Consider the following 9,134-nt stretch of genomic DNA (forward strand, 5'->3'; position numbering starts at 1 on the left):
ATCGCGGTTCTCTATTGGTTCCCTCAGAAACCACATGCTAACCCTGCACCCTCCTCCCTCTCCCCCCACCACCCCCACCCCAGAAGGCTTTCCTTTCTAATCCGCTCCCCAACCCCGGTCACCTTCTTGGGAACTTGGATTTCTTACTGGCAGTTCGCCCCAGGCAAAGAGGAGTTGGAGAGAGCTTGCAGCCATTCTTGTATCTAGGTCAATGCGGACCAGGGGAGCGGGACCCTCCCAGAGGGCAGGATGGGACCGAAGGGTCCTCTCTGTGCAGCGCGAGCCGGTCGGTCTGCCGGGATCTTAGCTCACACTGGCCGAGGAAACCCCAGCCAGAGGCTGTGGGGAGCCCCGCGAGGTGCGGAGCGGCGCAGGCTGAGTGCCCGTCCATCTGGGCTGGGCCGGGCCAGGGAGTCTGGTCCAGCGAGGGCTGATGCCCGCGTATCTCAGTGGACTCCGTCTCGCTCAGAGCCGAGCCCGGGGTCCCTCTGCGGAGCTCCGACTCGCGTTTCTCCAGCTGTAGGGCCTCAGACCACCAGAGAGGGAAAAAAAAAAAAAAAAAAAAAAAGGCCTCAGAGGCGCGAGGCTGGGGGTGGGGGTGGGGGTCGGGTGGGGGTCCTCATCAACTCCAGAGTGGTTGGGAAGGAGGAAAGACACCCGCTCAAGCCCGCGAGCCGGTTAGAGAGCGGTTCACCTCGTCTCCACTTATTTTTTTCTCTCCCCAGCCCCCGCTTTCTCCTTCCTAAAAGTGGATGCCTTTGGGCAAGCACCTAAAAGGGCGGCGCCGGGCAAAGTTTGGGGCACACTTGGGTCCCCAGAACCACGAGACAGTGCGCACAGTGGTTAGGAACAGTGAAAGAGGGGACAGATGAGACCCTTACTTGTGGGTTTTTGGACGAAGTGTTAACCTCTCCGAGCTTCGTTTTCGTAAGTGGAGGTAAAAATCGCAGAACGATCCAGAATTATTGGAATAAGGGGGATGTAGTTATCAACGAATGCTCGCTGCTGCTGTTACCAGATCCAGAAAACAACTGTTTAGTTAAAAAGTCCCAGCCTAAGATGGAAAGATTTTTTTTAATCGTTTGAAATAAAAATAGGATCTCACTAGAGTTCTTTCCGGGAATTTCAGGTCGGATTTTTCTCACATTTTCTTATACAGATTCAACATTACAATAACCTTTTGGATTTATTTATTATTTCCTAAAATCCAGATAAACAGAACTCCCCTGCTAGTGGGCACAAAATTCACGAAAAAAATTTAAGCAAATTTCTTTGTTTTGTTATCAAGCAACCATGTAACTATTCCATATGCATTGTATCACGTAATCTTTACAATGAAGCTATACTTCGCAAATACTTCCAGATTTTGTTTTTCAGTCAGGAGTGGAGATGTGGGAGGGGAAGGAGTGGGAGGTGACTCTGGGGTGGCCCTGCTTCTGGGCAGTAGTATTCAGGCAGCATGTCACCGGAACAGTAAACTTTTTTTTAAAACTGCCTTTCTTTTTCTTCCTTCCTTTTCTCTTTCTTCCTTCTCCCGTCCTCTTTTCTTAGTAGACATCCTTTGCCCTATGAAATTTCAAAATCTTGTGATAACTAAAACATTTAAAATTTATCCTGTTTTTCTGATCATAAGAGTTATTTGGCACACTTCAGAAAAATGGAGACTAGAAAAATGTTGAAAACATCCAGAGATGACATTTTAGCACACCTCCTTCTCTAATTTGTATATATTAAAATTTACATTATGAGCATGCCTAGTACTTCATTAGTTTTCTAAGTACGACATACAGTTGTAAAAGTCAAAGTTATAGATGACCATAACAGGCTGTATTTATTCCTTTCTTTTACCACTGTAAATGGGGCTCTTTGTGTTTTCGTGTTTGTGCCTTCATTTTTGTCCATATTTTTCATTATTTCCTCATGTTACAGATGTGAAAAGATATTAATGAGCTATTTTAATGTTCATTAGTCCATCATTGGATGATATCCTCTGAAAATGGAGCCTACCCTAAGCTCCTTCCCAAGGTACATGAAAATATCTGCCTAGTGGGGGTTTACATCAAGGCACCTCTCCTCCTAGACCTGGAAGAACTTCTGGCTGGCTGGAGCTCCACCCAATCCTTTCTGGGATACCAAGATGTGATGGCTTTAGTTCAGGCCCTTTAGGATCTACGGGGAGAAGTTGGGGAGACCCGTAGATGAAAATCTTAAAGCCAGAAGCTGCCAGAGCTTTGGCCCCCGGTGGGATTCTCCCTGCCAGGAGTGTGGTCTGAGGAAATCTAGGACACCTCTGAAGGGACGTGAGATCACAAGCCCTGAGTTCAAATAGCATTGCCTTCCAGGCTTTACTATGGGAGTCAGATAAGAGTTGAGACAAGAAAACCCTCCTGAGTGGTGCGAACCCACATCCTTAGAAGGGAAACAGCTGCCTGGACTCAGGCTCTTGAGCATGTGAGCTCAGAGGACCACTATGGTGTCCACCTGATGAGAGCCCCCCCCCATCATGATGGCCTCCATCTAGGGCAGGGTGGGGGGAGGCTCCGCCTTCTTGACTCAGCTCCCTCCACTCCCTGTCTGCTGCTGGGGTAGGGGGTGGGTTTCTGTCTCCAGAGTCACCTTCAGTTGAAGTCTCAAGATTTGGGGTCCCTGGTCCACCATTCATCTTACCACTTCCAGGACCAGGGCACACTGGGAGTTGCCTGCCAGAGACTGAAACCTGGAGCTCAAATCAGCCATTCTAGGTCATCTGGGGATGCCTCAGTGGCTGGCTGACTGCCCTGGGGAGACTGGTGTTCTCACTCACCTGCAGTATCCCGGTGGCACCAGGAGAGAGTTCTGAGCCTGAGGGCAGAAAAGCTCCCAAGTCCAGAGGTTCTTAGGTAGGGCTCTCTATATAGCCTCCATTGTGTAACCAGGGGTGATGTGTGTGTATATGGGTGTGGTGTACACATGTGTGCACAGGTGCGTGCGTGTGTGTGTGTGTGTGTGTGTGAAAGAGAGAGAGAATGAATGAAGGTGACATACAAAGGAACACTCAGGCCAAATGCTGAGAATTCACCTTGCATTTCGAGTGCCTCCCATGGATACTTTACATCCAAGCTCTGAGGAATGGGGAACCTCAGAGCTTTTATTTGAACTTGCATTTGTGCGTGGAAAATGAAATTATTATAATATTATTATTATTATTATTATTACTTAAAGGAAAGGGTCTTGCCCAGTCTGGCCTCGAACTCCTGGCCTCAAGCAATCTTCCTGCCACAGCCTCCCAGAGTAGCTGGGACCACAGGTGTAATGCCAACAGACAGACTAGACAGCAGAACTTTCAATGGCCTTTGCATGGTGTGGTGCTGTGTACAAGCATATGAGATTTGTACATAGTCTGGTAAATAAAGACTATCCTAGTGGATGCAGCATGTTTTTATATGTTTGAGGGATATTCAAACATGTATTATGTATATAACATATATATGTAATAGACACATAATAGCACATTAATTTATCTTTCCTTCATTGTATGATGAATTTAAAAATATTTTATTTATTTAGTTGAGAGAGAGAAAAAGGAAGAGGCAGAGAGAAGGAGAGAATGGGCATGCCACAGCCTCCAGCCACTGCAAACGAACTCCAGACACATGTGCCCCCTTGTGCATCTGGCTTACGTATGTCTTGGAGAATTGAACTTGGGTCCTTAGGCTTCACAGGCAAACACCTTAGCTGCTAAGCCATCTCCCAGCCCCCTGTGATGAATTTTTTAAAAAAGTTTTCTCTGTATCAATGATTTTAGCTGTCTGATGTTGCAAGTATTTTACCATTTATCTTTTGACTTTGTCAGTAGAGCTTTTTGCCCTGCATTTTAAAACTCACCTATGTTATTTTATTGCCTTTGGGTTTGAGTCACAGCGAGGCTGCTGTGCACTGGTATTTGTGTGCTTTTATTAGTTACTTACTAGTGTATCCCAGTGTGTGTGTGTGTGTGTGTGTTGTGAAGATTTCACTCTTTTTTTTTTTTAATGGTTTTGGGACCATTTGTGTGGTTTCGCTGTGGAACTTTGGAGATAGTCTCTGAGAACTCCTGGAAATCTGGGTGAAGGGTAAGTGTAAGGATGGGGGGAGAATGGAGAGGAGTAATATCTTTTGTTTAAACAGCAGAGTTGAAGAAAAAAATGCATATGGGCTTGGAGCGTAGCTCAGTCAGTGAGCATGTGCCCAGCATGCCCAAGTACCGTCCCCAGCATTGCAAAGTGTGTCTGTATGTCTCTGTCTCTGCTCCTCTTCCTCCTCCTCATTCATCATCATCATCATCATCATCTATATCGTTTACAATCTTCTTGTACTTTACCGCTGGGCGGACATCTCAGCAAATCTTCCCCAGAACTCCCTTTCCAGTCGAAATCAGAGTTTAGTTCTCGCCGGACGCAGACACCTGGACACCCTCGCGCTCCTCACCTGCGTAACAAAAAGAAGGTCATCACAGCCTGGGAGCTGCCTTGGCTCCCTAAAACCGAGCCTTCCTTGATACGGGGTTCTGAGGCTCCCCCGGACAGGGGAAGGGAAGGAAACAATGCTCTTGGACCCTTATCTGCCAGCTTGGCTTCAATTAACATTCCAGCTCATGCGCCCTCCACTCGGCTGCTGATAGAGTCAGGCCACCAACCCTGTCTCAACTCCTGGAAAAATAAACTCTAGACTTGGCGCTTGTGTGCATGCATGAGTGCGCGCGCGCATGTGCGCTTGCGTGCGTGCGCCCAGATCAAAGACATAGGGTGTCCTCAAGGCGGATGCTGAAGGTCCTTGCAGCATTGCCTAGCCAGGCAATGTGGGGATACTGTGGAGTCCAAAGCCAAGGAGCAGCGACATGCTCCAGGCCAAAGCTGGCTGCAGCTCTCAGCTCAAGGGAGCCGCTGAACGCAGCTGGGGCTCTTGAAACAAGGTCTTGCTGTAAGGTAACCCCAGCTGGCCTGGGGCTCACCATCCCTCCTTCACCTCTGGAGGGCTGGGATGACAGACATCCGTGTCACACCGCGTCTCAGCGCAGCTGCTCTTCGAAAACGCAAACGCGGGTAGACTGATCTTGCTGAGCCTTGGTGAGTTTCCGAAGCCTGGGCGGCTCACAGGACTATCCCTAGGCCCCCGGGGGGCCTTAGAGGGGGGAGATTCACACTTTAGACAGCTGATCGCAGTGTCTGATGGGCGGCTCAGATTGGGCTTCAGCGAGCTCATCAATGCCCCTTTGAGATAAGCCCGGGCGGACATCCTGCCATTATCGCCAGCCCAGGGACCAGATGTTGAGGCTGCAAAGAGACCCGGTAACTTGTTTATGCCCATCAGCCTACTGAGGGGGCAGCGAGAGGTCTGACCTGGGGTCCTCATAGAGCTGAGTGCTGGGTTCCATGTTGTATCTCCTTAAGAGGTTGACAACCGGCCCTGAGTGGTGGGTCTCTAGTGTCATTACTGTTATTCTCTGCGAATGTACGAGATCTGTCTGTGTACAAATAACTGGATATATGCGTGGGAGGTGTCTACAGTGGGCTATTTTAATTATTTTTATGTAGGGCTGGGGAGGGAGGTAGGCAAGTGCTTTACAATGGCCCTATATCCCCACTCCCTCCTTTTAATTTTAGTTTGAGACAAGGTCTTGATTACATGCCCAGGCTGGCTTTGAACTTGTGATCCTTCTACCTCTGCCTCACAGTAGCTGGAATTTTAGGGGTACACTGCTAGGCCCAGCCTATTAAGGACATTTTAAATGGAATCTAAGTTTTTTTTTTTAAATCCCCATAAGGGCTGGGAAGATGGCTGGCAGGTAAAGGCACTTGTTTGCAAAGCCTGTTGTCTTCTAGTTCAATTCCCAAGCCACCCACGTAAGCTGAATGCAAAAAGTTGTGCACATGTCTGGTGTTGGTTTGCAGGGTCAAGAGGCCCTGGTGTGTGTGTGTGTGTGCACGCGCGCACGTGTGTGCGTTTGCGCAAACACACAAAAAAATATACTCCCCCTAATGAAACACCCAAATCCTCTTTATTTCCATCTGTAACCATTCCGGGACTTCTGTTGTCTGTAGAAACAGTCCCGTGTTCTGAGTCAGTTTTCTAACTAGGAACCTTTTGTGTAACACAGACATCAATTGTTCACTTAACCTTCAACAGATGATTTAAGCACACCTCTTAGGAAACCTAGATGCCTGCAAAGTTGATGAAGGCCTGGCTTGACTGGAAGCAGTTCTAAGAGAGTTATGAGCAGCTGTGAAGTGAGTTTCCCTATTAGATACCAATCATCTAGATTTGGAGCCTCCTGGCTGAATGAAAGAGTGAGCGAGCGGGCACCAGGCCATCCCTTAGAATACCTTGCCTCTACACGCATGGTGGAGTCCTGAGACATTCAGTCTGTCTGTTGCACCTGAGACCAAATCCCTGTTCCCAAGTATCTGTGGTCTACCAATTCCTATCCAGTGCCTTACATATAAGGAGTTTAATTTGTAGTATAGGTGCTGGAAACCAGGGAAAGTGGAAACCCATCTGAGAGTCCCCTACTCCACCTGGAGACACTTCCTTCAAAGCACAGGAAGGAAGTCAGAGCTTCATGGCTCATGCCTGTAGTTCCTAGACTCAGGAAGCTGACGTGAGAGGATTGTGAGCCTGAGGCCAGCCTGGGTGACATGGGCAGATCCTTCCTCAAAACAACAAACCCGAAGAGCCACAGGGAAAAGGACTCTGTGTCCTGGGGGAGAGCCAGGGCTTACAGAGCTGCTAGAGTAACAGTCCATTTCTCTGTCCCCAGTGACCACTGTCCTGTCTGTCTCAGGGTCAGGTTGGGCGTGGGACAGCACATGGACAAAGCTAGAGAAAGCAGGCGCATGTTGGTATTTGGTGCCTTTTAGATAAATTGTCCCGATAACGAGTGTGTTTCCCCCTCCCATCTCCTGCCAGACAGTCTGACGCTGACAGGAAGCTTTGGAGAGTTCAAGCCAGCCCGGGGAAGGTCTCATGTCTCCAACAGGGTCAACTTATCCTGGAGAGCTTGACATTCTGCGCCCTTTAGCAGGACTTCCGTGGACTCTGTTGTCATTTGTGTTCCCTTCCAGGGTCTGGGTGCCTGCCTGGACCACGTTTGGGGGTTGGGAATCTGTGGTCAGAGGATCCGGGGTAAGATAGAAGATGAGAGGGAAGCAGATTTACTCCAAGTCAAGCTGGGATCCGGTCTTTCTTTCCTAAGTTCTGGCAATTTGGAGTGATCAGGGAACAGGGGTAGTAAGAAGGTTACAGAATGTTTGGTCCTGGGTTTAGGGAGGAAAGTGCTTGCTACACAAACCGAGTTGGGCTTCCCAGCATGCACACACAAAAGCTCAGCATGGGGCGCGTGCTCCTGCTTGGGAGGCCGGGGATCCCTGGGGCTTGCTGGCTGGCTAGCTTACCCCTGAGCTCTAGATTCAGTGAGAGACTTTGTCTCAAAAAAGTAAGGTGGAGGGTGAATGACATTGACTTTTGGCTTCCACAGTCAGATGCACACACGTGCATGTGCAACCCCACACGTGCACACACACACACAAATATGCACACCTACACATGTGCACACCACCCACACACTCACACACAAAACAGTTTGGTTTTGATTAATTATGCAATTGTTAAATATCCATTGTTTTTTTGAGGTAGGGTTTCACTCTAGCTCAGGCTGACCTGGAGTTCACTATGGAGTCTCAGGGTGGACTTGAACTCACAGCGATCCTCCTACCTCTGCCTCCTGAGTGCTGGGATTAAAGGCGTGCGCTACCATGGCAGGGTTAAATATCCAAATCTTAAAAACATTACTTGGCTGGGCGTCTGGGAACAGACAGGAATGGAGGTGCTGCAACTGTGTGTGTTAAAGTACACAGAACAGATGTTTTGAGAGACGAGGCAGCCTGGCTGACAGCAGCCTTGGAAGCTGAAGACCAGGGGTTCTGTTGGGAGGAGATCCAGAGTCCCCTCGGCCTCCTAGGCATGTGCTGTGTTTCAATGTGATATTTTCTCTCCTATCCAGTGCCTTCCTGCCAAGTAGCTCTAAATGAATGCGATTGAAATAGCTTTTCCTTTTTCTTTTTTTTTTTGTTCATTTTTTAAAAATTTATTTATTTGAGAGACAGACACAGAGAGAAAGACAGATAGAGGGAGAGAGAGAATGGGCGCACCAGGGCTTCCAGCCCCTGCAAACGAACTCCAGACGCGTGCGCCCCCTTGTGCATCTGGCTAACGTGGGACCTGGGGAACCGAGCCTCGAACCAGGGTCCTTAGGCTTCACAGGCAAACGCTTAACCGCTAAGCCATCTCTCCAGCCCACCTTTTTCTTTTTTTTAATTTTTATTTATTTGAGAGCAACAGACATAGAGAGAAAGGCAGATAGAGAGAGAAAGAGAGAATGGGTGTGCCAGGGCCTCCAGCCACTGCCAATGAACTCCAGATGCGTGCACCCCCTTGTGCATCTGGCTAACGTGGGTCCTGGGGAATGGAGCCTTGAACCGGGGTCCTTAGGCTTCACAGGCAAGCACTTAACCGCTAAGCCATTTCTCCAGCCCTAAAGTAGCTTTTCATTTAAATCCATAGCATTATTTTCCACTTTGAATGAAGGGCTGAAATCAGTATTAATAGTGGTCAGTACTCCTTCCATGCTGACCAGACACTGTTTTACACAAACCTTTCTCCTGCGTGCTTATACAATCCTGTGCCTACACCGAGGTCTCCTTCCAATGTCGCCTTGACTTCTTCCAGTCTGTGCTCCGGCTGTTAGGTCAGGACAAAATGGAGTCACCGAGGACAGCAGGAGGGCGAAGGATACCAGGGTGTGGGTCATCTATATTCCTCAAGGAACCACCCAGCCACTATCCCTTCCTTGCCAAACAATGCCCAGGTCTAGGTGTCCTGCCCCATTATCTCTCAGGACACCAGGTTACTGTTCTGGTGTCACAGCCTGGCTATCTTAGATCTCCCCTAAAGAAACCTTTCTTTTACTTTCCCCTTCCTCACCTGCCCCAACTAAAGAACTCTATGAAAGCTCTTATATCTATAACTCCAAGTTGACTGCTCTGCTTTTGAGAGAGTCAGTCCTGGAAGCTCGTGGGCCCCCATCCCCTGAATAAAAGCTTCCATCTTTGCCTCCGAGT

This window comes from Jaculus jaculus, chromosome 12 (genome assembly GCF_020740685.1).
Source record: "Jaculus jaculus isolate mJacJac1 chromosome 12, mJacJac1.mat.Y.cur, whole genome shotgun sequence".
NCBI classification, from domain to species: Eukaryota; Metazoa; Chordata; class Mammalia; order Rodentia; family Dipodidae; genus Jaculus; species Jaculus jaculus.